Genomic DNA, 27,765 nt, shown 5'->3' on the forward strand with positions numbered 1-27,765 from the left:
AAGTTATATTATGCCTCTTGCATAATCTTAAGCACATATTTCAAATTTCATGTTATATGAATTTTGCTTTTCATAGTATTTTTTTCCATTTACATTTTTTTTATCTCCTTTTTTTGTCATGGTTTGGATGATTTCATGTGATTTTTATTAATTGTATTGTTTGTATTTCAGGGTTTTCATGTATTTAAAGTACTTTGAATGACCACATGTGTTGAACCACGCCATACAAATTAACTGTCCATGTCTTGTCTTGCCTCACACATAAGGAGGATATTTAAATATCCATATTTAATTACCTCCAGCCCTTCTAGCAGTTCCAAAAGCTCATTCAAAAGAAAATGACTTTACAAAAAAACAGGTCCTCCCTTTGATTCTCCATCCAGTCCTGATAGATTCCTTTAAGGCAAAGCTCACTCACTTTGCTCTTTCATTGACCTTCCCAGCCATGCTCCAGAAATCCCCAAGATCCTAGTCACCAAGACTTTATTTCCCTTGGTATTTGAATGTTTTAGTTTGCTGTTCTACTCAGCCTTTAATAAGCTTGGCTCTGTAGGAACACTCCTCTTCTCTTCTGACATGAGAGTAAATAAACTCCAAATGCCACAAAGGCACTCCAGAAGCATATTAATTAGACATGCAAACATTTCATTTGATTAGGCATGCAAAAATAGACCTAACTATGGATATTGCTTGGCTTACATCCAAATTTATTATATGTATGTCTATTTTATACATCAAACACTAAGCAAAACCCATAAAACAAATACAAATAAAAAGATAAAAAAGAAATTGTCCTCATGTGGTCCATAGGGAATATTTCAATTATTATTGCTAACATCACATAGCCAATTTCATATATAAAACATCTTTGATATGCACCTCACCTGTTAAACTGAAGAAAAAAAGGGGGATTTTCCACCCACTATTTGAGATATTAATAATTCAGCCCCAATGTGATGGAAAAGTAGACTTTCATTTTAAAGTTGGATGCACCCAACATTCAAATTGTGTTCCATCAATAAAAAACAGTTTCAACCTTGCTCTGACTTTACAAGTGACTCTGAATAACAGCAACAGAATAACAACTATTACTTGGAACCTTGAACGATATGCATGTCTGTTTTGTTGCTTAGGCCATCTATCCTTAAATATTAATCTACCAACTACAAATTGCAAGTCATCAAAGCTCACAATTCCTAATTTGACAATGTACATATCAACACTAATGAAATTAGTACATTTTATGTAGTTGAAGTAAATTATTTTTCATGTTCTTGGTTGGGTTTTCTCCCATTTCTCCCATGTGTGTAGTGTGGAAAAGTGTATCTTTCCACTGGCAGCAAACAGACAGACATTGTACTCAACTGCTCTTGAAGCAAAGGTTGTGAACTCAATCAACCACTTGTTTATCCTTGTGACATGAAAGAAGTTTGGTACGTTTCAATTGCCTCCTTTTGTAACGCCATAGCTAGATAGGTAAGCCAATTGGGTCAAAACATTCATGACAGCAGGGTTGAATGTTTTTATCTTGTGTCCAACCTCTGAGTCTCTAGCCTAGTACCACCATATAAGCAAATAATATCACTTTGCACATCTTGCGGATGCCTCATATTTCTTTTACAGCAAAAATAAAGAAATAAATAAAGTTTGGGTAAAGGCCAGAGCAATTAAGATGATTTCAAAAGAAAAGATGAATAATTGCTGAGAAGAATCCGATAAAATGATTTTGCTTGATTACAAAAATATGCCTCAAGTTTGTCTCAGTCACTCTATTCAACTGTTCTCAGTAAAAGGCTGCAAATGTATTTCATTTGGTATAAAGTGGTCCCATGTGGCTACTGACGCAGCAAAGTACAGACAGTAAGTTTCTTGTTATTCTCCCTACTTAGATTTAGTTCTTTTGTATTGTCATTTGATTTGAAAGCATCTTCATAGAATTGCATTGATTCTTTAGAATGGAAAGGGTATCAGAGCTACACTCCTTCTTATGAACATGTCTGATTAAAAAAATCAATAAATAAAATAAAAAGCTACATCTTCTGGGAAAAGTATAGACAATACTAAAGTCCAAAAAGGACAACTGATATCTGCCTTTTATGGAATTCTAATTGGTTCTGTTACATAAAATTAACCACAATAGGAGGTAAGGCCAAGTAGGAAACTACTATGTATCCCTCTAATGATTCCACAAAAAGACAAACAAAAATAATGGAGTGCCCAAAAGAGTAATAAACCATTTTTACATAATCGGATTTGATGTGTGTGGTTGTTCTGTCTAGCCTCACATCCCCCATATCCCTCTTTAAAAATAGAAAACAAAGATGATTAATGCATAACAGGCATTAATCCTGGTTATGCCACCACTTTTTCAATTGAAAGCAACCGCTTGTGGGACTTGGATCTGCAGGTGAGCGTATCTGAGTCCTGACTACGGACGACCCAGAGGGAATTGTTGCCGTCACTGTGAACGAGGAGGTAGCGTGACGCCGTCAGGATTAATTTTCAGGGAGTTGCTTTGCTGAGGCAGGCTGATAACATGGGTCAGTAACTGCACAGACACCTGGACTTCAAACGTAGCGGTGGAATGCAGCTTTTATTTAGTGACCGTCATGTATATTCATTGTGTGTGTGGGGGCTCTAGAATGTGGCAAAACCTGTCAAGGGGAGATCATCTAATTAACGTTGGACAAAAAGACAGGTGAACTAAATAGAACAGGGGGAAGTTGTGTGCCTGGAAATGATGATAAGCAATGAACATCTGTGGTTTAAAAAAAAAGGCTGTGTGCTGGACTCTTTTTTTTTGCTTCTATGCCTGAGTGTTTTTTGTGAGCTTCAGATTTAAACCATACGTCACAAAATAAGTTCAATACATGATGGGCTGTCTACTCGTTTTTCTCTAGGAGGAAAACAGAAGATATTTTTGGTCTAAAATTATCCTGGCAAGCCAACCTGACTTTTGAAAAGTACAAGGTAAATGGCAAGGCATTCTGTTCTTTCGTAGTTTCGGGTTATATTTCAAAACTGAATCTGAGAGAAAAAAAGAAACAATCACAAAAGTTCCTCACCTTGTCATGTTTGTGAGAAAAATCTAAGACTGTGGATTAAAATAGTTTTTAATGTGAAAACGGTCTAAACAACTGCCACTGTTGAGTAATGGAAAATGAAAAATGTGACTTCGATCTATTAATTAGTCCTCTGATTGGATTGTGGTGCAGTGGTTGTGTCCGACTATTTGTGCTATGCACAGTTGCTCCCTGATTGACAAGCACTGGCAAATGTCCTTGACATAAATTATAGTGTGTAAGGCCTTATTTCCAGGTGTTTGTGAGTATTATCATCATGTAAAACTTTCCAAAAACAACTGTAAATGTAAATCTGACTCTTTAAAAAAAATTAAAAAAATAAAACTTTCTTTCTAGCCATGTGTCCTGTGATGTACTAACAAAAAAACAGTAAGATAACAAGACAAGAGTGAAGTAGTACTCTTTCATCAAGCCACCATTATAAAATTATCATAAATCAGAAAACCTAATGATTATCTTTGCCATTCTCTCTGATGCAAATGTCAGAACTTTGTGTTCAGTTTGTTCATTGACCTTTGCAAAATCATCAACGCAGCCAGGAGTGCTAATAATGGCGTTTGTGTCTCACAGCGAGATGTCTGACAATGAGCCAATTACCATACCACGTTGTGCCTAGTCATGAACTAACTTTGCGTTTGTGACATTATCAGTCTCAGTATGGTGTTTTTTGTGAGATGAAAGACAGCCAAAAAAAGAGCAGAGGGTGCGCTTCAGTGATGTATTATTCATTTTGCAACATCAGACCATATTGGGAGATCTCTCACATTTCTATCTTTTACAGTCAAAATGGAATTTAAACGACCTATTCTTATGAAGGTGACACTATTTGTTAATCCAATTGCATTCCAGCACTTTCATGACCATCATAATTTGTAAACTACTTAAAAGAAATTCATGTAATGCAACCAAGTATTCCAAATGCGTATTGGGAGAAATATTTGGATATTGACAGCGCTGGATGTCCAATCCATTCATCCCCACCCAGTCAAAATCCATTGCACTTCTAGCGCTGTCCATGGTGCTTAATGGTTAAAAGGACTGCATAAATGAAACATTTGCAGACAAAAACTTATACTACTTCTGAATTTGAGGTAATAACTTTACCTTGTTTTCTAAGTAGTTGCTAAAACTTTTGCAGTGTCATTGACAGCACTGGATGTCCAATCCATTCATCCCCTCCCATTTAAAATCCATTGCACTTCTAGCGCTGTCCATGGTGCTTAACGGTTAAAAGAACTGCACAAATGAAACATTTGCAGACAAAAACTGATATTTCTGAATTTGAGGTAAAACCTTCTGGTCAATTTCATTCCTGAGTACAATGGCAAAAGGCTGACAGGCAGGCTGTGATACTCTGGTGCCGATTGTCATAGTGAATAGGAGACAGGGGAGGGACAAGAAAAGCCTTGTCCTACATTACTGAGTGGAAATGATGCTTCCATGTTAAGAAAAGGCACTCAAATGGGTGACTTGCTATATTGATTAAAGGGTGTTGCAGGATTAAACCAAATTGATCCTTGCAGTTTGAATGTATGGAAAGGGAAAAGTCCTGTTGTCAAGAAAGCTCCCAGTTTACCAACATTTATTCAGAATTTTATTTATTTAGTTCATTTATTAGGAGTTAAATTTATTCCTTCTTCACTTTGTGAGCACAGAGAAATTAGTCGCAAACCTCATTTAAATTAAATCCTTCAAAGTAAATTAATGCACGTCAACTATCCATCAAAGATATTAATTGTTGTATTTGCATATGTATGACATGCACCTAAGAGGCAGAGGGTTGTTTTGGATCTCAACAGTTTAAATGTTGTTCCTCACAATTGTGGGTGCTGATAAGATGATTAAATACAATTTGTCACCAACACTTGGGGCCCGTTTACACGGTGACTCACCGACCCAATCAACAACAAAAAATAACCCATTACAGGTTCTCGTCACACGACAACGATCTGTGTTGATCGACGCCGCATGAAAAGATCACCATACTCACTTTATGTATGATATTATGATAGATTCAACATTAGAAATACCTTATACAAACCAGTAGGGTATAATTCACCCTTTCTAGAGAAAGTGACTATTGATTTCATTGTTACTTGTATACAAAGAAATAGATAGTAAATAGAACTACAGATATTGTTGATATTTAGCTACCCATGTGCTATTAAACCTACTAAGCATAATATAGTATTTCTTTTGTTTTATTTTTATAAAATAATATTTCAAATTATTATTTTTCATAGTGAAACACTTATTTTAGGGCATGTACCAGCTTTATTATAAGTTCCTCTCCAGTGGTTCATTTTGGTTGGTTCCCGCTCACTGCACATAGCAATCTTTTTTCCCCTTTTCCTCTAAAGCTCTGCTTTAGGAAGAAATTAAATGGATGAAGTTCATTCACAAGTCATTAAAAGCATTTCAATTCAAAGAAAGAAACAGATAAACTGCAGCCTGCTGACGAGTCACTATTCTAGGGTTTCTTTGTGTTGGTACTGTTTTGAGGGAACAATGTTGACATAAATTAAACTCTTTCAATAAAAGTTACTTATGTTACATATACACAATCAGGCCATCTATTTTAAACAGATATTGTTCTCATTGAAAGCCATATTACTGATTTTCAGCAAGTCAGAAAACCATTTGCAATTACAAAAAAAAGTCAGTTTCCAATTAATATGTGATTGTGCCTGTGTGTTTTTTTACTCTTTGACTCAATTGTATAGAGAACAAACCCCACCAAAAAGGCCAAAGGCAAAATTTTCCCCTCGATTGCAAAAAAAAAAAGAGCTAAATACTCTTGCGCCAAGTTATCACCAAATATTCAATTACAAAAACAATTCCTGAATAATGGAGCAGGAGATGAGCCTTTTCTCATTAATAATTCATTAAATTTATTTACCACCCAGTTGTGTGGCTTGGTCTGGGCTTGTTACTGCAACCAAAGAAATTTCCCAAATAAAGTTCCAATCCAATCCCAAATTATTTTAGGAGATTTATTTTTTTTAATATATTTTTAACTGTGTCCTAAACAAAAGAAAAACATTCTCTATAGTGTTTCAATGTAGCACTCCCGGAGCAGCAAAAAGGATTTGTATCTCATTTGTCAGAGATTTTTGATATTAGTCTGGTGCATAAATGAACACTGTCTTTTTTTATCCCAAGGACAACCAGAAAAGACATTTCACCCAGATGATTAAATGGAATTCATCTACTTTAATCTAGTATTTCTATCCAATATGCAAGACAGTACGATTGCCCTTTAAGCAAAAAGAGCAGACAAATGACCATTATTTCCATGTAGAAAAGAAAATAGCTTTGTGTTTTACTTTCAAAAAAATATATACACTCCCTCAGAACAAAAAAAATGGGGCCGTGAAGAGGTTTTTGTCTGCAAACAATTTTAGATTATGACACATCAAAGACAACCAAACCGTAGCTCATCCAACAAGCTGCCTATGAGACAAATCACAATGAGATGGCCCTTAAATAGAAAGCACAACACAAGAATTCACAATTTACATTTTCCCAATCTCAGTCAATTTTCTTACAAGACGTTCTTTACAGTTCAGCCATGGCAATATTTTACGAGAGCAACTCATTTATGCATTGCCAGTCAAATAAAATGAATCAGCGAGCAAAATATTGCAGGTAAACAAGAAACTGGTCTGCAATTTTTCATGATTCTTCACCTCACTTACATTTTCCGAACTGCTTAAGCAATGAATCAAAAATCATAAACACACCACTTGACCTTTGACACTGTTGTTTCTAATGGATTCCGTGTCATGACTTTTCTAACGTCTGTCAAAGTCAGTCAGTTTTCGTCTTAATAACAAGCTGCAAAGACAAATCAACTATGCGAATGTTACTTCTTTACTTCTTTATTTCTTTAAAAAAAAAAACTCAAGAACACTGACACGTAATCATCAATGCAATATGATTCAGACCTAGTCCATTCCTGAGAGAATATATTTCAAAGTCATCCTCCTGATCTAAAAAAAAGCCCTTGATAATGTTGCTCCATCCAACCTGGCTGTGGTCCTCCATCAAACCCTCCTCACACACCAGCTGGTTCTAACCTCCTGTCTCATCCCATCAGAACCAAGCACAAATCTTTCAGAAGCCTCCGCACTCCCAAAACCTAGCAATGACTCATAATTTCCCCTCCACTCTAAAAAGCACTAAAGACTCATTAAACCTAGTTTTAAAATGACATTTTCTTCCAAGTTTGCTCCTTACTGAAAGAAAAAAACTGTTATGCCACAAAATTTAGTCTACCACAGTAAATGACATAGTTTCTCCCACAAAACTTCTAGAACCTCAGAGTAGAGAACCAAACCCTTAAATTTAATTTCTCAGCACTTATCTTTCTTGCAGGTAATTATAATTAAGTTTTTTGTTTGCCTAATTATATGAAGATAATGCGCACTGTGCATCACATTATCAAAAATCTGAATCAAACTTTGGAAAATAAAATGAGAGAGAAAAAAACTAAGTATGTTTGAAGTGATAACTGCTTTAAATGGATTGAGATAATTGGTTCAGAGAATTGAAATTAAAGCCGGAGAAGCAGCATTTATGGGAAATATACCATTTGCTAGAATTCTTCAGCTGCAGTTATTACTTCTGGGCAGGTTGTATTTAGATTTTGACAGTGCCTGTGCATCAGCAGAGCTGTGTCTGACCTTCCCTGCTGTTGAGTGCATTACACTTCAATTAACGACAACGGCCTGCTGAGAGCAGAAGGAGCAGCTGCTGGGTCCACATGGTGGCAATTCAATGGGAAAAAAAGTCTCAGACAGGGGGCTGGGTGAGGAAAAACTTGAGACATAATCAAAGACTCCTATGCACAGAGGGAAGCAGCACTTGGCTCTGTCGGTCTTAAAATCCAGGAGTGAAAGCCATGACCTGGACTACATGAAAATATCACTGGTCCTTTAAGTTTATGTGCTACACAATCTAATATGGGCATTTTAAATTATGACACTCATCTAGAGTTTATTTGCTCCTCTTAAAACACGTCATGCAAACATTTATTGCAATTTTGTTGGGTGGTTAAATTCATTGAGTTGTGCCAGAGTATGAAATTAATATATTGCCATAATTTCTGGAATATAAATCACACACATCAACAGATGTTTATTTTGTCTGCTGTTGTCTGTTTTACTATTACCTTAACATATTTGGTATTTATTGTTCATACTTTGGATAGTGCAACTTACTTAGTTTATATGTTTTTTTTTTAAATATATATGTAATAATAACATAAGTAGTCTTATTAATGATTGACATTTTTAGAGGTTCCCATATTATGGGAGGAAATAATGTTTATAAAGAATAGGCCGTGTGGAAATGAAAGTCAAGAGCTGATAATTAAAAAAGACAGTCGTTTTCACAAAAGAGACACCCATCTGTCACACAATGCTTTTTACACCATTTGTGATGTGTGGGTGGGGTGGCGTTTCACCTTGAAACTTTCAGCACCTAATGCAAAACCCAATCCTGACAACATCATTAACATGAAAAATGTGCGACAAAACGTTTGTGCAGACAAGATTAAAGCCCTTAACAATGCCCAGACCTTATCTGAAAACTTTACCAAGAGTGTAATTACATGGCACAAACCAGCCTTCAACAGCACTGCTGGTCTGATTGGATCTCACCTTGACTTGACCTACTTGACCCTGGGCGACTGAAACAACTCTCAAGATCCAGACAAAAAACAATGCATTTTTTAATCAACTGATAAAGACTCAAGATAAAAATGTCCCGATCCTATTACACTTTGAAATAACTCCTCTTTATTGTTGTCTCTGCAAAGGCTGGAGCTTCCTTTAGGACATGATCATTTTTATGTTGGAAAGCTCTGCACAACTTCAACAGAGGGAATACACCAGTATACCTATACATCAGACAGTGTTACAGCCTGAAAATTAATCAAATGAAATATGAGGTGATAATGTGAAAAACTATGAAATCCAAGTGTTGGAATCACACTTCTGTCTACTATGCTTAACAAGAGAATTGAAAGTGGAATATTCTTTCTTAATATGCTATACAAGAAAGACATCTTATTTTACTGTTATCTTTCTCTTTCTTTTTTATTTATGTTGCTTAAAGTCACAATATCACCTCAGTGGGTACTTTTACTGACTTGTATAGATTGGATTTCCCTGAGCCACAACCTATAGTCCTTTTTCTTGTGCAATACACCACAAATAAATAAACTAATATGCCAAAAAAATGGTTTTGATTGCCATTTTGCTATTGGTCAGAAATCCTGGGATGCTCCAGGGTAACATCACGGTTGAAAGGCCCCTTTTTCCTTATGTTGTCCTTAGTAATAGTAGTTTTTATACAATGAACCATAAAATGCACTTTGCAAATTAATGTTACACTAAAATTAGAATTGTTAAGAACACCATACAAAATTACTCCATGCAACACTAATTTTAATGAAATGGATAGCTTTAGAATTAACCTCACCTGGACTGTAACAAATAACCCTAAATCCATTAATGTTTCCTTTTGGAACATTTCAATATGCACATTTCCACACATGGCACATCTTCTAATCTATTTTATCTGTCTGATTGTGCTCAAATGATGTTCTGAGTCTTCTACTAACGTGTTTGTAGAAATCCAATTGTCTTGGATGTCTCATAAAAAAATAAATAAATAAAATAAAGAAAAAACAATAACAATTCCTATAACATTGCTGTATGAAATATTTTTTTTTTATGCCCTGAGGTTGTAATCCTTGGAAGCAATTATCGGATCCTCTTGAGTTTTGTTTGGCCCCCGTGTTACTTAGCACCTGAAGCACTGTGTGTTACTTTTGACATTAGTAGCCCGATGACCTCTTGGAAGTTAGCCGAACAACTTTATAACCACAGCATAATTCTCAAACTTTATTATTAAATGACAATTGACTGCAAATCAGCATAACACAGAAATTAGTAGCACACCTGATATACTATTGCATGAGATTCAAAAGGTCTCGTGAGGGGGGGGAAAAGCTATTTATGGTTCTCGACCCAAATCTTTGCTCAGGCTGATGCACTAGTTGATCTGTGCTAATTTATTTTAAGGGCATATATTATTGAAATTATGTTCTCTGACTACATAGTATGCTTCTTAGTGGAAATATGTGCATTAACCATAACTTCACCTGTAGTTATAATGATGAATTAGAAAGAACCTGTATTTTACTCTACTAACTGCACTAAAAAAATAAACTATGGCGCTAAGAAGGAGTCAATCAAAGACAACGCCATTAAAGTCTTTAGATTGAAATCGACAGTCCACCACTGAACAACTATTCCATGAAAATACAACACAGTGGGGGATTTTATATACACTATCAACAACAACAACAACAAGCCTCTTTTGGAACTCAAAGAGGGAGTTTTGTCTTCCAACAATGGCTAAAAAAGTGAAATAAGTTTTCTTTTTATTGCTTGGTTACAAATGGAATAGTTGCAGTTTTTTTTTTTTTTTTTTGTGGAGTTCAACAACTGGATAAAAAGAAGACACCTAAGCCACCACACAGATAAGACTGGGCATAGCCACTTTAATGGCAAAGTTTTCTCTCGTGATTTGAACCTAGCAGCAAAAGTTGGAAGGGATGATAAAAAGTAAAAAAAAAAAAAAGTTGAGGACTAGATGTTTCCATGGGCTTTATAAATAATTCCAACCTCCATGTTACTGGGAAAAGGACATAGTATTGACCCACGCCAATACTACTGCACTTGCATTTTGATTATTCTCAAAACTGGCTGCCTTAAAACTAAATCTAAAAAAAAAAGCATATGGCACATTATTCATACGTGCTTGCCGTGACCGATGCCTAAAATGTATTACAAAATTCTGGCTTCTTTCACTAATAACGACATTGGTATAACGTGAGAAGAATATTTGAAAATATTGCATCTCCCAATAAAAACATCTGTTGCTCTTATAAATCTTCAGGCATTACCAATATGTTGAGGAACAATACCTCGTAAACACAATGCAAGAGAATCAGACAAATAACTTGGCAATCTTCACAGCAGTAATCCTGATTAAAGATCAGTGTTCAATAGTTGCAGCCATAAAGCTTTTAAATTGCCTCAAATTCATGTATTTCTATCTCAAATCCAAACACATCCAATTTGATCCAATTGTAAAAACACTGCAATGTGCCTCATTACATAATCAATAACAAGTTACAGTAAGTGATCATGTATATTCAGGAAAGTGACAAATGAACCAATATTGTCTGTCAGCTGGTGGATAATAATTGAGATTCATTTCAGTTTATATAAAGATCTATAAATCAGTTCTGTAACACACATTCAGTAAAAAAATGTTCCTACAAATTCAAAGTAACTAATAAACAAGTCAAGTGTATAGCTTGTTCATCACATCAAACGCTGTGTTCTTTCTTGCCAATTATTGCGAGCCTGAACCACAATCAATCGTCTTGCTAATCTAAATTCACATACAATCTGTAGCTACTACACGGCTGTCTAAATGTTGCCTGGCTGTGCTAAGATGTGATTAAAATCCGCCGATACAAGGGGGCAGTACCACAAAAAAAATAATGATTTCCTGTTACATTCTGTCCACAGCAATTGAAAGATAAGAGGTCATAAGACTTTTAAGCAAATAATGCACTTTTCTTCATAAAATGAAAATTTAAAACTGCCTATCCTTTCAAACCAAAACCTGGCACCTGCAATGTCAAAGTTCAAATTATATGTAGAAGTCCAAATTAGAGGATGGATTGCTTTAAATACAATAAATTGCTTTAAATAATTTACATCAAATCTGAAGTTGTAACCTAGCAACATGGCTGAGCCACATAATGTCCAAGCCACATAAACAAGCACCTTTTTTTATCACGGTAACTATCAAAACACCGACTTTCATTAATGTTTATGTATAAACAAAGATCCCCTTTTCACAAGAATTGTTAACAATTGTTTTACAGTTCGATGCCATGTTTTAATACCCCTTTGTAAGGTCAAATTCCTAAATAATCCCACCATAAATAAACAAAACTAGATTAACTTTACTCTATTCTGAGCCATGACAGAAGTGTAGAGTCTTATGTAAATAGTAGTGTACTATACACTTTGTAAAAATGTATTTCTTCATTCCAGAAGCAACACAAAAGTTACCATGAATGAACACTGTTGCCCTCCGATTTACTCACTTTGCCATCCAAAAATCCAATAGCATTTTGAACAACCACAGATTTACCAGTGATCTTTTTAGTCATTGCTATGTATTTTTCTATTAGTTTGTCCTTGAATGTGTTTTCTTGAAGTGCAGGTTAAATACAGACTTAAAAGAAAACATGGTTTGGGTCAGGAAAAAGATACATGAACTAAAAATGAGAAGAAAGTAACTTCTTAAAGCACTCCTTTAAAATGCAGATTGTGATCGAATATCTAATCTAAAATGCGACTCAGCAACTGAAACAATGAAGTAAATGAAGATCGTCCATCGTACGTTTCAAGTACATTGATTCACAGACAAACAAGCAATGTGTGAAGACCTAATTGGAACCCTAAACTCATTACCTGCCATTGACAATAGTAGACGTCCAACTCATTTGATTAGTGACGACTCCCTGTGTATGGATTGGACTTTACAAAAAAATCATTAAGTATTTATAATTTACAAAATGTTAACAGTCTGTAATATTACCAGACTTACACGGAGAACCAATAAATACTTTGACATTCAACATAACCAAGCTAAATACTCCCCAAGCCTGCCTTTGAGCCAGAGTTTGCGTACTAAGCAACAAAACAAGCACCCACCTAGTTCCAGACCTTGTCCAATTGTCTAAATGCACACTGTGTGTACTAATTGGATGAAAAAAAACTGAGGAACGGCATGTAATAACCCTGGAAATGAGGATGGAGAAGAAGTCACCTACGGCTCCAAGTTGGAGGCTAATGAAAAAATTAACTGCCATGGGATTCTCTCCCGCGGAGCGCAAGGCGTACGCACCACAAGCTCTTTCAAATTGGCAACATTTGTATGGAGGAAGAAATAAATGCAAGAAAGACCCTGGCATGCTGATTCTTCCACACCTGCTGTTTGGACATACAAGAAAATGTCTTTATTGTAATGTCACCAGCCTTCTACTATGTGACTGCTTGTCACAACAGGAAGATCGCTGATCTGGCATCGGTATCCGAAAGCAGAAGGTTTTATTGCACACAAAGCATCCGAATTTCCCTCGTTTCAACATTCAAAGGAGTTGCATCTCTCTGTTCTGAATTCTGAGAAGACAGTTTGCCAAGACTGCTTAAATCCTCTGTTCTTCCTCAACACTTTTTGTGTAAAATTTGTGCTGTTGAATTCAACTCGCAAACACATTTCCTTGGACTACTCCTGGATGGCTATTATATTTACTCAAATTTCACTTGAAACATGATTTAAGGAACACTTTGGTTTTCTTGTGCGAGGATTTCATGGTTGTGAAATGGATAAGACAGATGGTTACTTATAGTTTAATATGACAGACTTAAGTCCCCAGGAAAAACTCTTGTGCAACCATTCGGCATAACTGGGGTAACAAATCAGCCTGCCTGCTGCTTACACCTGCTCATTCCAAGATAATGGAGGAGTCTGAAAGCCAGGCAAGGAATGTGTTTCTCCCATTAAATTTAAACACTATTGTTCCTATAAAGAGAGTTTGTGGTTTAACAGTGCAATACAACTACGGATTTCTGGCAGCTTTGCTTTAACCACTACGGTTAAGGATGAGCTTTATTCTGGCTCAATTTTCTAGGAAATTGTTATTATCATTCCCCGGGCACAGACGTGCGCACAGCTTCTGTGTCGTTATAAATTCAGGCACACTTAGCAAAAGGGACTCGTTAACCAAACCTGTTCCGAATAAGTGAACTTCAAGGAATCATTTGTTTGCTTGCCTCATGATTTCGGTAATGGTTTCTCTCAATAATTGTAAATTTTGTTTCTGTAAAATTCCTTGAACATTTTGAGATACTCTGGCTACTTACAACACACACAAAAAAAATGCAAAATTCTCTTGGATGATTTGATTCCATATTGTCTTCCATTCCTTTAACATTTCTTTTTTTAAACTTGGTTTGGTTGTTTTCTGTAACTGCTAGTTTTTATACAATGGCATCATTGTACATGGTACAAAAGTATCAAAATAGTGAGGCCCTTAAAAAATAAAACTACTTGGAAACCAACATTGGACATTTTGAGTGCATGTTCAAAATCGACCCATTATTATTCGATCTTAACTTTAAGGGAGTAGCATATAATCAATTTGAACTTGGCTAGATAGCTAGATTGAGATCATATTTCACTGCAATTGATGGTGATCCAATCCAATTGACGTTTCCCATGGCAGTGAATTAGTTAAACTCGCCCAGGCATACTTATGGCACTTTATTTTGATAAAGTGGAGGGAGGGAGCATTGTATATTTTATTGCACCAAATGTATTTCTAAGATAAGTGATCAGAGACTATTAGCTTTCACATTTAACAGTCTTGATCCACTTATGAATATTGCATTAATATGCAGGATTTAAATATTCATCAAAATACCTAAAAGAATTTGTAGAAGCAAGATAATAACTTAATGCCAAGTGTTTATTATTCAAAAAGAGCTTAAAAATGTAAAATCCCATTTGAACCGTCTTATCACAGTAAGCCCAACAAGGAGCAATAATGACATTGAAAGTGAATTACATAAAAGAATGTTTCTTTGAAAAAGAACTCATCCACGATGACAAGTTCCAGTGTTTACCAAATTAGTCTATTTCTGACTCATTGACTGCCATTGACAGCATTGAACGACCAATCCATTATTTATACCTGATTCAATGTGATATACTATGCAATAAATCCCTCCTTCCACTTTATAAAATAAAAAAAAGCACAGCTTAACGATTTCATCTCTCTGGCTGCCACTGATGGTGCTAAACGACCAATCTTTTTTGACTGGCAGTCAAATTTGATTGGATGACAACCACGGTCAATTCCAGCGTAACAGCCTTACTAATTTCTAGCCATTGCAGGCTAGAAGTATTTAATAAAGATCACTGTCAATGACAATCATTATGTAAAGTAATACTTATATAACATTTTATTTACATATAAAATAAACCGTTTCTCAATCTACAGGATAGAAAAAGGGGACGGGTAAATATCAAAGCAGCACATTAATCCGACCTACTGACCGTGGCTGCACATTACCATTACATCAAAAGCAAGAGCTATAAACTCACAGCAGAGGGCACGTGTTCTCTTCAGGTGAACAACTCTTTTCTTTTCTCATTAGATATAATTACCAGTGGCTTCAAAAAGACAGCGGGAGAATTACAAAAAGGAAAATGTCAACGGAAAAGGGAGATCTGGATGGGCGACTGGAGAGAGCGCCAACATCGCCAACACTAATTCTATTACTGGAGGGAAGATTTAGTGAATATAGCCGGTGATCCAAAGTTAATAGGGGTGATGGAAGCATGAGATCTAAGGAAAAGGCTAGCGGGCTGACAGTCCCGTATCCAGGATTTGCGACAGGCTCTTCAAGTACTTCCCATCTGACTAACACCCAAAGAATAACCTGTGTAGCCAGTAGAAAAAGTAACAGACAAATAAGGCAGCTACTTGACAAAGACCCCAGAGACAAGGCATACTTTTATATTCCAGGAGGGAACGGGGGATATTGTGTTTCAAAGTGCTATGTTGGTTAAAGAGATCAAGAAATTCAAAAGACTGATAAAAATGGTTGTCTTCAAAGAGGTTGAGGACTAAAATCTTCAACATACATGCATTGTTCATTCTCAATTGGTTAAAAGGTTACATTACAAAGAAATGACTTTTGCATGTTTTTGCACACTTAAACTGAGTTGTGGAAATATCTAACTTTACTGTAATAACTGCCAGACACAATCACAATTGGGTTATTGGTAAGTTTTTTTTTTTTTACAAAAGGGGGGCCTACAAGACTCAACATACCTGTTTATAAATGCAAGGTCTCGCTTCTAATTTATAATATTCTGTCACGATTAACCATTAGTGAAAATGTGCATATTGTTAAGTATAAATAAGTATGGTTATTGCCCCCAATCACATCCTCTACTAGTCGCCAGACAGCCATAGGGCACACAGACAGACAGATGACCATTTGCACTCACAATCATACTGCCACCAGTGAGAATTGAGCCCGTGCCTCCTGGCACCAAAGTCGAGGGAGTGAAGCACTACACCATCAGGCAGCATTCAATGAGTATTTATGTCCTAATTTACCCGTGTTTTTAGGATAAAGGCAATTCATGTCTCCATTGGAAAATGCTTTGCAGCTTCTGTCAGAATATTTTTCTTTGTAGAAATATTACCCAAGTGTACATCTTCTTGTGGGCAAGAAGAAATGTAGCAGTTAAAAATGAACTTTTCAAAGAGAACTGCCAATTATCATTATTTGAGTGTTTTTTGATGAGATGCTTAGTTTAAAAGCTGGTAAAAATGACCAATCATAGTTAAATGATATGGAATGTGAATCTGCAGTGCAGTGTATATAATCGTCAATATGTATGTGTGGATGCATTGTATGTAGGCATGTTCATTCATTTATTCATTCATTCATTTTCTCCTGCTTATCTGAGGTTGGGTTGCAGAGACAGTGGCTTCAAATAGGAAGGCCAGACTTCCCCCACCCTAGTCAATACATCCAGTTTTTCCAGAAGGTCCCCAATGTTCTCCGGGCCAGATAAAAATCTCCCCAGTGTTTGTTGGATCTACACTGTAGCCTCTTCCCACTGGGTATGGAACACCACACCAGGGAGGTGTTCAGGCGTCATCCTAATCAGATACCTGAGCCACTTCATCTAGCTCCTCTTGATACGGAGGAGCAACAGCTTTACTCTGAGCCCCTCTTGGATGACCGAGCTTCTCACCTGATCTCTAAGGGAGAGCGCGGACACCCTGCGGAGGAAACTCATTTCAGCCACTTATATCTAGGATCTTGTTCTGTCAATCAAGACTCACAGAACCATAGGAATGGGTATGAACATAGATCTACTACTTAGGCAAAGGTCAGCACTTTGAATGCTCCTCTGACTTGCAAATTAACAATAATAGCCTAACAAAAACAACCTTATAAACAGCAGAATGAACTCCTCAAAAAATCTCTGAAAAAATATGAAATAACAAACAGTGTAGGTGGCCCTACAAGGGGAATCAGGCTCCCAAAACATTGTTTTTTAACCACAACGGCCTTTTACTATTCGGATCATATTAGAGATGAAGAGGATGTCACAACAAATCTATGCTGATACTTTCCTCCCAAAAGTGCGTTTTAGAAAATCATCACAGGGAAGCAGTGCATTTTCTTTTTATCCAGAGCATTTTGTCGGCCAACAAAAAAACACATCCTTATTTTATATGTTGTGGGCAAGAAAAAAAAATCCCCTATAAAAACACGTGAGAAAATTCACTCTAATCCTTCTATTACAACACATTATAACTAAGACGGATTGGATTTGTATTGTGAAGAAGATCCAAGAGACATGCCTCACTTAATATTACAATCAGATACATTTAAATCCCAAATTTAAAATGTTCTAATGCATTTTATTAAAAGAACTGTTAAAGATATCACAGGTGAAGTAATGCTTTGCTTGAGTGGAGCGCTTTCCTTTTGCTGGAATTAACAGCTCTCAGGGTAGAAGCACCACACACCCCCACGCAAAGACACACCCACACGAACGCTCCTTGCTCTTGCTCTTTCCACGCTGCGAGCAAGTTCATATCAGGGAAGAGCCCAGAAGGGACTGCAATATTAAATACCTTTTTTGCAGAAATGTGATTTTTATTTCTCAGCCCCAAGGCAGTCATTATTCAATTTATTTTTCATGAGTTGTTTGTTGTTTCAAGTCCATAATCTAAACAAACATACAGTATAGAAGTGAACATTGCCAATCAATGTTATTGACGTAGTTGATCGTCAAACAGAAGTAGAAAAGAGGATAGAAAATGCAATTTGATGAATACAGGCTTTCAAGATATGTTTTTGCTTTTAAAAAACATTACAGTATCACTGAGTGGAAATGATTATTCTAATTATCTTTTAATGATTGCATGGGTAACATGAAACTAATCAAGGGTATAATGACCTTTTGTATAATGACATTTGCCCATGTGAGTCTAATGAAGAAAGCAAAATGCAAACGTTCAAATAATTGTAATTTGTTCTGTAACTCTTTTTGTTGCATATTAGTGACGGCTACAAAGGTGACTTAGTAATACTATGGAGCAGTTAATTTGAATATATTATTTTGACACCGAAAAAAAGGAGTACTTCTCTTGTACAATCATTTATACATGACTTGAGGCATAGGTTGCCAAACTATAGCCTACGGGCCCCTATGTCGGCCCCTGTGCCCCCTACCATGTGAGTTACCTTCATGAGGTAATCGCCATTGTAATTTGCAGTAGGACCATGAACACAATGATATCTCCCTGGCTCTGCATTTTGTTCCATTGCTGCCACCATGCAAATACTTGTGTTTTGGCTTTACTTTCTACTATATCCATCAAATATGTGTGATATTCCTGGCATTCCTGCTCTGCCAAATGCATCTGATTTTGCCAACTTTTAACTACATCGAAAAATGCATGAGCTAGAACAGCTATTTTCTGACATTTCAACTGCAAAAAAATCAGTTCCCAAATGTAATGACTATTAATATCAACAAGCCCACCTACATTTTCTTGTTTTCTCCTCATCCTTCATCAATTCTAGTATTTGTTGTTAATTACAAGCCAATCCTTTCTTTGGCTAACGAAAATCACGATGAAAATGAAACTCACTACAGAAATATATTTATGTTGGAATGTTTTGTACTTCTTTTGGAGTACTACTTTTTTAACATGCCTTAAGGGTGACACACTAAGGTTATAAAGCTCTTGGAGAAAACCTGAGTTTTGGTTATAAGGCAACAGTGCTTGATTCATAAACTGAAGGTCGACTCACTGAACAAACCTTTCTGAACAAATCTTGGAAACAGACCGGTTCAGGTGATTCAGTACACGGCTGTCATTTCTATTCGAAGCCTGCTTTAGGTGTAACACATCCTGCAGTAGTTTGTTAAGAACCAGAGCACAAGCATTTCAATCAATAATCAGGCTAGGCTGCAATTAGCAATGTGGAAGCCTTGTGAGATTCACATAAGATCAATTGAGCATCCATGGAGGTCTACTCATTTGAGTGATTCACAACCCAACAGTTTGTCCCACGCTGAGCCTGAATCCGTCCCGTCTATCTTCTTTATATGAAGCATTCAAGGTTGGAAATATGCATCTGTCAAACGTCCCCTATTACCCTGGCTGCCTGTCGCACCTGGGGCAGCTCCCAACCAGCCAGAAAAAAAAAGACAGAGTGGAGCTGTCAGCAAGAGAACCCTCAGTGGACTGAAAAGCCAGCAGCTTCCACTGCTTCCGTGGCTCTAATTTCCTGAAAACTCTAATATTTTTCTGGGTCTCTTGCTAAGTGTCGGGTTAGTCACATAGACTTCACCAGCCAGAGACAGCCACCTTTCCACAAACTCATGATCATTTTATTCATTGCAATGAGACGTTTTCTTTTGTGTTGGCTATCCATCTGAGAACAGTAAGCTTGAGTTAGAATAGGATGTAATATAACTGGAAATGTCAGGTTAGAGATGACTAATTACTCTACACCTTTTTGAAAATAACTTCCACTTCAGATGTAATGCACTTCTATAGCTGTCAAAAAAATGGCAACTCATTTTTTTCAAGTCAAAATTAACATACCATTTACCAAGAATCTTAACCAAGAATTCTCCCAACACTTGACATCTGGGCTAACAGTAGATGAATAAATGAAGCCAATATATTTGGTTCAAATACAAGTGATAAGGCAGTTATGAGTTTAGTCTTCTGATGGTATTATATCATCATTCAATCTGCAACACGCTGGTAAGTGTGGTAAAAAATGCATTCAGTTGAGGTTTAAATAAAGATGCCTCTGCTGCAGATGTGCCCATTGTCTGTGTTGTCTAACTTCAAGAACCAATGTCTTTTCTTATTACAAAGCTATTTCTCTTGTTTCACCCCACAATCCAAGAGAGCACTATAAACTCTGTCATGAATGAAATATAAGAACACCGCTGTATTACTTATGAGACTTAATGTAACTTTGCTCTCAGCTAGTTTCAGGTTTCATTTTTATGCATCAGTGTGTATTATTTTACAGCAGCCGGTGGCACATGGGAAGTGTGTAGTTAACAGATTAGTTATCAGCAAAATTCTACCCTTAATCAAAGCAAAGCTTAACATCCACATTAATCATTATTGCCAAAACCATCTTACAGAGTCCTCCAGATAAATTGAAGACATTAGAGGCAACCAACGAGCCCACCAAGAACACATTAGTTAGGTGACATCATGGGTTTGGAAGAGTATTTTGAAGATTTTCATATACTTTTAGCCTTATTACTTAAACTTGATCAGGATTAAATTAATGTCCATGAGTTGCACGATTAAAGGGATTCTTATTATTCGCACACCATTAACTCATTCATACACATCAATTCCATTTGGCCTGGGATGGTTGGCATCGGGAGATCAAACGATGGCTGGCAGTCAAAATATATTAGAGGTCTGGCAGCCATGAAGTTAAACATGATTTGAAGCTACACAATTTTAGTGTAACATATCACCGCATAGCAATGTCATTCAGTCATAGTTGTCACATAGCAGCAGACTTCTAATCATCATGTTTCTCAAACCACAGGAGTTAATGTTCAATTCACACCAATTTACTCTCGGTGTCATCGTGACTGTACACGTGTCTCTTCTCTGTTATTCTTTTTGCGGTTTTGTTTTCCTCAAGCTCTCCCTAGTGTCATCTACAATCAGAAGAATGGTTTCTGGATGAGATCGCATCTAATTGAAGTAGGCTTCATTCTTCTGCTTGTTACTTCTATGCCACACATTATGCATACACGGTTGTGTTTTTTTTCTAAATTTTACTAACATGCAATGTAAGAGTCCACTCAACACCTGCTGATATTGAGCGCCAACAACCCAAGCTTATGTCCCCTCAAGTCAGAACTCATTCCATGCGCCAGCTTTGATGATGCTGATTTACTGCATGTTTTCCGCCCCCCCTTTCCTACAAGCTGAAGGCACTTCTCTTTCTTCCTTTTCCACAATTCAAACAAGATTGCCATAGGTTCTCATCTCCACACTTCATAATTCCGTACTTGGGCACTCCACCAAAGGTATGAAACAACTTACCTTGCACTTGTCTCTGCGATCTTAACATCAAATTCATCACGGCAAAACAGCGCAGAACAACAAAGAGAAATCAATTTTCTCCACGTCGGCCAGTGAGTAATGAGCATTCTAGTTTTGCGGCACCAGCGTGTAAAGTGAATAAATCCCACAAGGGTCTTACCTGGGATCTGGGTGATGCGGCTGCGGCTGCTGCTGTTTGTAACAGATCATATCTCTGCAAGTGGGACAGCATCCGAGAAGAGGAGCAACCAGAGGAGAGAAAGAGAGAGGGGAGGGTGAGCGAGAAAGAGAAAGAAAGTGTCGGTGGGCAACAAAAAATGAGAGCAAGGAGAGAGCAGTGGCTGTAACGCTCTCACACAGCGCTGTGTTACTCTGAAGAGGATATACTGGATTGGGGAGGTGCTAATATTCAGCCCAATGACATCTGTGTCACTCTAGAAACCATTGGCTAAACACAATGATTTTCTAATAAGCCATCCTGGCTGTGCGCAGGTGTAAACATACACGCCCTCTTGCATATGCAAGTAATCTTTATGCAGCTATATATCTATGCCACCCCTCCCTTTCTTGTCTCACTGATATTTTCTTTAGATCGTTGGTCTCCTAAGTTGTAAATTGTTCAAATTGTTGCTGTAACTGTGTATTTCCCTGACACTTCAACACAAAAAAAGAAGAAAAATAGAAAAAAAGAAAAAAACGTTGAGACTGCAGTAATTGTTCTTTGAATTTTTCATATTTTTTTCCACTGCCCAAGGTCTACCCAATTATCTAACAAAAGTCACTTAAGATTAGGTCCAAACCACTCACCTGATATTGGTATCTCATGAAAATTTGTGCTTCAATGAAGACAACTGAATTTCATTTAATATCAATAAGTCTATTCTCATATCTTCAATTATTATTCTCACATTGAAACCCAATTTGTTTAGTTTTTTGGGAGAAATTCCAAAGGATTCCCAGACCTACTGTCGAATACTCTCTTCATTTTATTTTACTGAGTCCTCCTTTCAAGTAAGTAAACACCTTAATTTGAAAGCATCCTAACAAGATGTCCAAGCCACCTTAACAGGCTTCACTTAATGTGGCAGATTGGCAGCTTACGGAGCCCCTTTTGAATGACTTAGCTTCTCACAAAATTGTTAGACAAAGCCCAGACACCCTGCAAAGTAAACTCAGTTTGGTTGCTTGTATCATAAAACAAGTATCTTTCAGTCTTCACCTACAGCTTTTGACAATAGGTGAAGGTAGGATGACAGAGCAATACATACCCTTCAGCAGGCTGTCGCTCCATTCTTGCTTCTCCTGTAAACAGGGCCCAAAAGATATTCCTCCGCTTTGGGCAGAATCCCATCCCCAAGCTGAAGAGGCCACTTCATCTTTTTGGAAGCGCTGATTCTATCACCTGCAACAAAACATTGAAGTGAGAGTTGAAAATCACAAACTGATGAAGACAAAACAAAACAAAAAACATTTAGAACTCAGGCATGTCACCAAACCGCACCACATTTTAACCTTTGCTTTCTCTAAAGGTTCTGTCCATGAAGATTATGAACAGAATCAGTGACAAGAACCATACACGCAGTTTGCTGAGAGAAACAAACAAACACCTTCTCCAACACCATAATGCAACCATTTTTAAAAATGGTCTAAAATAAATAAATCAACATCCTCATTGAGCGTTATTTTAGCAGACATATTCCATAACAAGATGTTATATTAAAACCATCACATAACAATAAAGCAATTTGACGTCACATTTGGAAATTGATCACCGTTGTCACAATCAATTTCTATTGGTTAGCTTTAACATTTATCTTGCTTTTATTTTCGTTTGTACTCTTCTTTTGCATTTGACATCATGTCAGTGTTTTCCACTGCAGTTTTTTCCTTGATGAAAACACAAAAGGTTGACCTTTTAACATTACACTTTACTGATCAGTCAAAGGCCATGGTCAGAATCGGTTTACCCTGCTGCTGCACTGCAACATTCTTGTCTTGTTATGTGAGTGGGTGTACATACAGTATCTCTAAGAAAAATGCATTTTTGAAAACATGAAACCTCATGAAAATGCACATATAAATGCAGCAACAGCATGCAATGCTTGAGAGATTCACAATCCCATCTAAAGGCACTTATCAGTCAGCAAACAAATCTACCAATGTTTGGATGGCAAAAGCGTGAACTAATAATGAGTCATTTCTTCTAGTGATGTGTTCAGCTTTAATAAGCTATCCCAGGATAATCAGCAATAGATAATTTAGTGGTATCCTCACGTCTGCCTGAGAGTGTACTCATGCACACTCATTCAAAGTCAAATAGTGATGGCGGACACTGCCATTCAGGTGTCACAGTACTCATCAAGAGCCATTATGGGGTCAGTGCCCAGCTGAAGGACACTTGAATGAAGACTGAGTGAGAGCCTGAATTAGAATCCTTCCTCTGAAACTACTGAATCATTACCCAGACAGGGTATATTACCCAGTTACACACACAATTAGCATAATTACATTTGGATTGCCAGGCAAATTGTCCATAGCAAAAAAACCTAAGCATGACAGAGTACCTGAACACAAGCAAACACATACAGTCAGAAAGCAGGTAGGCTAAAAAATAAAATAAAATAAAAAATGATGACAGCAGTACACAAATACCTACAACGATGAATTCACTCAGGCTACCAACCCAGGTTAGTTAGATAGAAAGGATATAAACCTAGCAGACCATTCAAGCATGTTTATATACAGCCATTACAACAACAGCTGACCTGAATTGAAAACTATGGGAAAAAAAAAACTGTTGTGTCTGGGGTTGTACAACTATATAAGTTCATATGACAAGGGTCACAATCTGTTTTTTAAATTCAACTTAGCCATTGAAACTGGAACATGCTTTATGTTTGGTTGCTTTTCACCATGACGGTTCCCTCTTATACTTTCTATCCGATTGGCACTCCCCCTATACAGACTGACATAGAAAAAAAAACCCTTGAAGGCAAGGATCATTTTGTTTTCTTGCTTTCCATTGGCCAAATGGCAAGGTAAGGTTTGAGTCGGAGTGAAAAGTCATCTACCACCTGCAGGTAGACGTGAAATCATGGCGAATGGGTTTATACTACAGTGTGACACTAGAATATGACAGGGACATGAACCAACTTGCAGACAAGAGGTGAAACTAATGAATTCGTCACAATCCAATTAAGACAAGTAGAAAAGAACACACACACATACACACAAATAAAAATCAATAAATGCACTTCATACAAACCTCAAAGTCCAAATCTAAATCAATCCAAAGCTGGAAACTGACAGCAAAGCCCGTCGTGACATTTCACTTATCTGTCTCCTTTTACTTTCGTCATAGTATCGGACATCCAATTTATTTCTGGGTTTTATTAAGTACGGAATCCAATCTGACAAAGACTAAGACAATCAATTTGTTGTTGGCAAATCTTGACCTATCCATCAATGTATGTTGTGCTATATTCAGTTTGTGGCCAGCTGTCACAATCAATGGACCAACACCACTTTTGCGGCTTGAAGGCTTGAAGCAAAGAAGCTCAAAAAGAATTGAAAGTGGGCCATAAATTCATTTCAGCGGTACACAAAATTTGGTCATTGCATAAGATTTGAGGAATTGCAAATCATTGTGCTGAATGATAATAAAAACTTTTAATGAACGGATGGAGATCTTTTTGATGAACCTCTGGAGCTTGTAACACCATTTAGAAGAAAACAAGAAGCAGTTATGCGTCCCATATTTCCAGCTCTGTGACTTTCAATAATCCTTTTCCTTCAATAATATTTTTTTTTACTATAAGCTTTTCTTTTAACTTTTTAAAGGATGGGTAAATTGAGAGATGCTGTAAATCCATGATTTCAAGAAAAAGTATCATTCCACAAATAATGCAATGCAGGATGGCATATTTAAAATGAGCCTTTCTTAGTGAGAATATTGATTGTGATTGGATAAAAAAAAAACTGAAAAAAAAACCCTCAATGGCAATGAAAGATAATTTACAGCCAGTCCTCCCAGTTTTGAATGTATTTGTTTCATCAGTCACCTTCATGGTCGAATTGTAATGTTCAAAAACCCCTCTCGGATAAAAACCTTTTGCATTGGATTTTTCCATGTCCTCCATAATTGCATTTTTGATGGACTACTTTTGTTTGAAACATTTCTAACCTCCCTATTGTGGTGTAATTGGCTGAGTTTGTGATATCCCCACTAGAGTTCTTGTCTTTCTCTTCTGACATCTGCTTCCCAAACTACACTTTTTAGAAGAAATATAACCAAGCATAATTGGATATTTTTGTTCATGCCCCATTCAGCTGCTTTCAAATAACAAAAAAATATTTTTGGGAAAAATTGAGCATTGATGGAGTAACGCTTCTTAGGCTGGAGAAGGTCAATGTCATTTTCACAGTGATTTAATTGGGATATGGTAATTTGAAACATGGCAGCATGTTTTCTCTTCATGAAATAAAGCATGCTTTCACCTCCTGTGTCATCCTGAACAAGAATGGCGTCAGAGTAGCGGGATGGGGGCATGGTCAGATCCCAGGTCAGTCCTCACTGTGAGGAGTAAACATTTCTGCCCGGGCTTGCATGGATTTTCTCCGGGCACTCCGGTTTCCTCCCACATTTCAAAAGAACATACATAATAGGCTGGTTGGACACTCTAAATTGCCCCTAGGTATGAGTGGTTTTCTGTCTCAATTATTGACTATCAAGAAAGTTGGCAATTTGTTTGTTAATGTATTAGTTTATTTTAGAAACCCTAGTTTTCCTAATGAGATATTTATATGGGTGGCCTAAGGGCCCCCTGAAGGAAACCATAACTAAATTGTGTCTCGCGACAATGATGAGTTTTACACATCTGTTTCACGGTATGTACTTTCAGATTAACACTGCATTAAGAATCCCAGACATACATGCTTAATGCCGGCCGCCTATGAGATAACCAACAAGGAGACATACATGCACTATATCTCAAGATGAATGGCAAACTGAGACACCACAGCCTGAATCCAGATTTAGACATGGCAACAATCTAATAAATGTCACCTGGTATCGAGGGGTGCTCCAAGTAGTTGAGCCTCTGGATGTGGTTTAATATTCAGAAATTTCTCATGCAGGTTTATGTCTGATTATGCATTTTATTCAAAACTGTCCTTTCTGAAGCACAGTCAAGGCTTTCTGTTTCTTTATGAAACAACTAACCTCACCAAAATAAGCTTTCAGTGGTGTGACATATAAAGGCAATGGTTAAATTCCAGCAACACTATGTGAGGCCACCAGCCATTAGAAGCCATTATTTTCCAATGACTAAATGAATGTTTTTTAAAATTATACCTTTGCTCTTTCCTCTTAGGAAAATAGAAATGATCGACTGCCATCTGACACGGACAAGACCTATCAATTGATTACACTTCTGTTGACAATTTCTCAAATGATGTGCCCTTTGCCATCACCATTGACAGAGTGATATAATGTACCAAATTAGGGTTCCCCACTGAGCTTTATAAACCTGACAGGCAACCAGGTATTATCACAACTAATGGTTTATACAAGCAAAACACCATGGATGCTATGAGATAGATGTTTACTAAAAGCTATTGCAGAAAATTCTTTGCTAAAACTAAATGATTCATAAGTGCAACTGGTCACCATTATAGAAGGTCAAGGCTTTTCACTATAATTTTCTTTTGATCCAAATTTCGATTCATCTGTTTCCATTATCGTATCCAGCATGAGGTACTATTTATCTTTCTCCATTTCTTTTGTTCTTTGATTTTGCTTTTAACCTGTGCTTCCTTTTTCTTATTTTATTTGACTGTTTAACTGTTACTTTGATTTCCCTATTAATCTGTGCTTTGTTTATTCTATTTTATTTTTATCCTTTATGCATTTCTGGGTGTGAAGTGTCATTGGGTTTCTTGAAAGGCACTTTAAAAGAAAATGTATTATTCTCATCTCATTTTCTGAACCCTTTCATCCTCATGAGGGTCACAGGGGGTGCTGGAGCCAATCCCAGCTGTCTCCGGGCCACAGGCCCTGAGTTAGTGGCCAGCTGAACGCAAGTGTTCATACTCTCTTTTGCATCACGACTGACCAGAATTTAAATTTTAAATGTAATGCCACAATCACACATCTCTAACATGACAGCATTAATACTCAAAATAATGTAGTAGAGGAAGTTATCTTTTAAAGAGGGTCATTATACTGTCAATAAATATATCTTGCATTTAAATATTCTTGCTTTTGTTCCACAGGACTCATTCCAAAGAGTGTGATGAAAACTTGGCTGAAGACGGACAGTGAGTAATTGCAGGCTCGGAGGTGTTATCCATTACAGCTGAGAGCAATAGGAGAAGGGC

The 27,765-nt window shown here is 36.9% G+C and overlaps 1 protein-coding gene across 2 annotated transcripts in view; it reads right to left on the reverse strand.

The window, feature by feature from the left end:
• The window catches only part of thsd7ba (thrombospondin, type I, domain containing 7Ba), an 87,854-nt gene extending 65,070 nt beyond the window's left edge, over positions 1-22,784 (reverse strand). Inside the window, exons 1-2 of one of the 2 annotated variants that reach the window (XM_077728466.1) lie at positions 22,656-22,784; positions 21,548-21,601 (exon numbers count right to left, since the gene is read on the reverse strand). The gene's annotated coding sequence lies outside the window, so the exon portion shown is untranslated. Of the gene's footprint in view, positions 1-21,547; positions 21,737-22,655 lie in introns of those variants that run through there. The other variant, XM_077728465.1, reaches the window with a different exon arrangement.
• Positions 22,785-27,765: the final 4,981 nt, after the last annotated feature.

This window comes from Stigmatopora nigra, chromosome 11 (assembly GCF_051989575.1).
Source record: "Stigmatopora nigra isolate UIUO_SnigA chromosome 11, RoL_Snig_1.1, whole genome shotgun sequence".
Lineage (NCBI taxonomy): Eukaryota > Metazoa > Chordata > Actinopteri > Syngnathiformes > Syngnathidae > Stigmatopora > Stigmatopora nigra.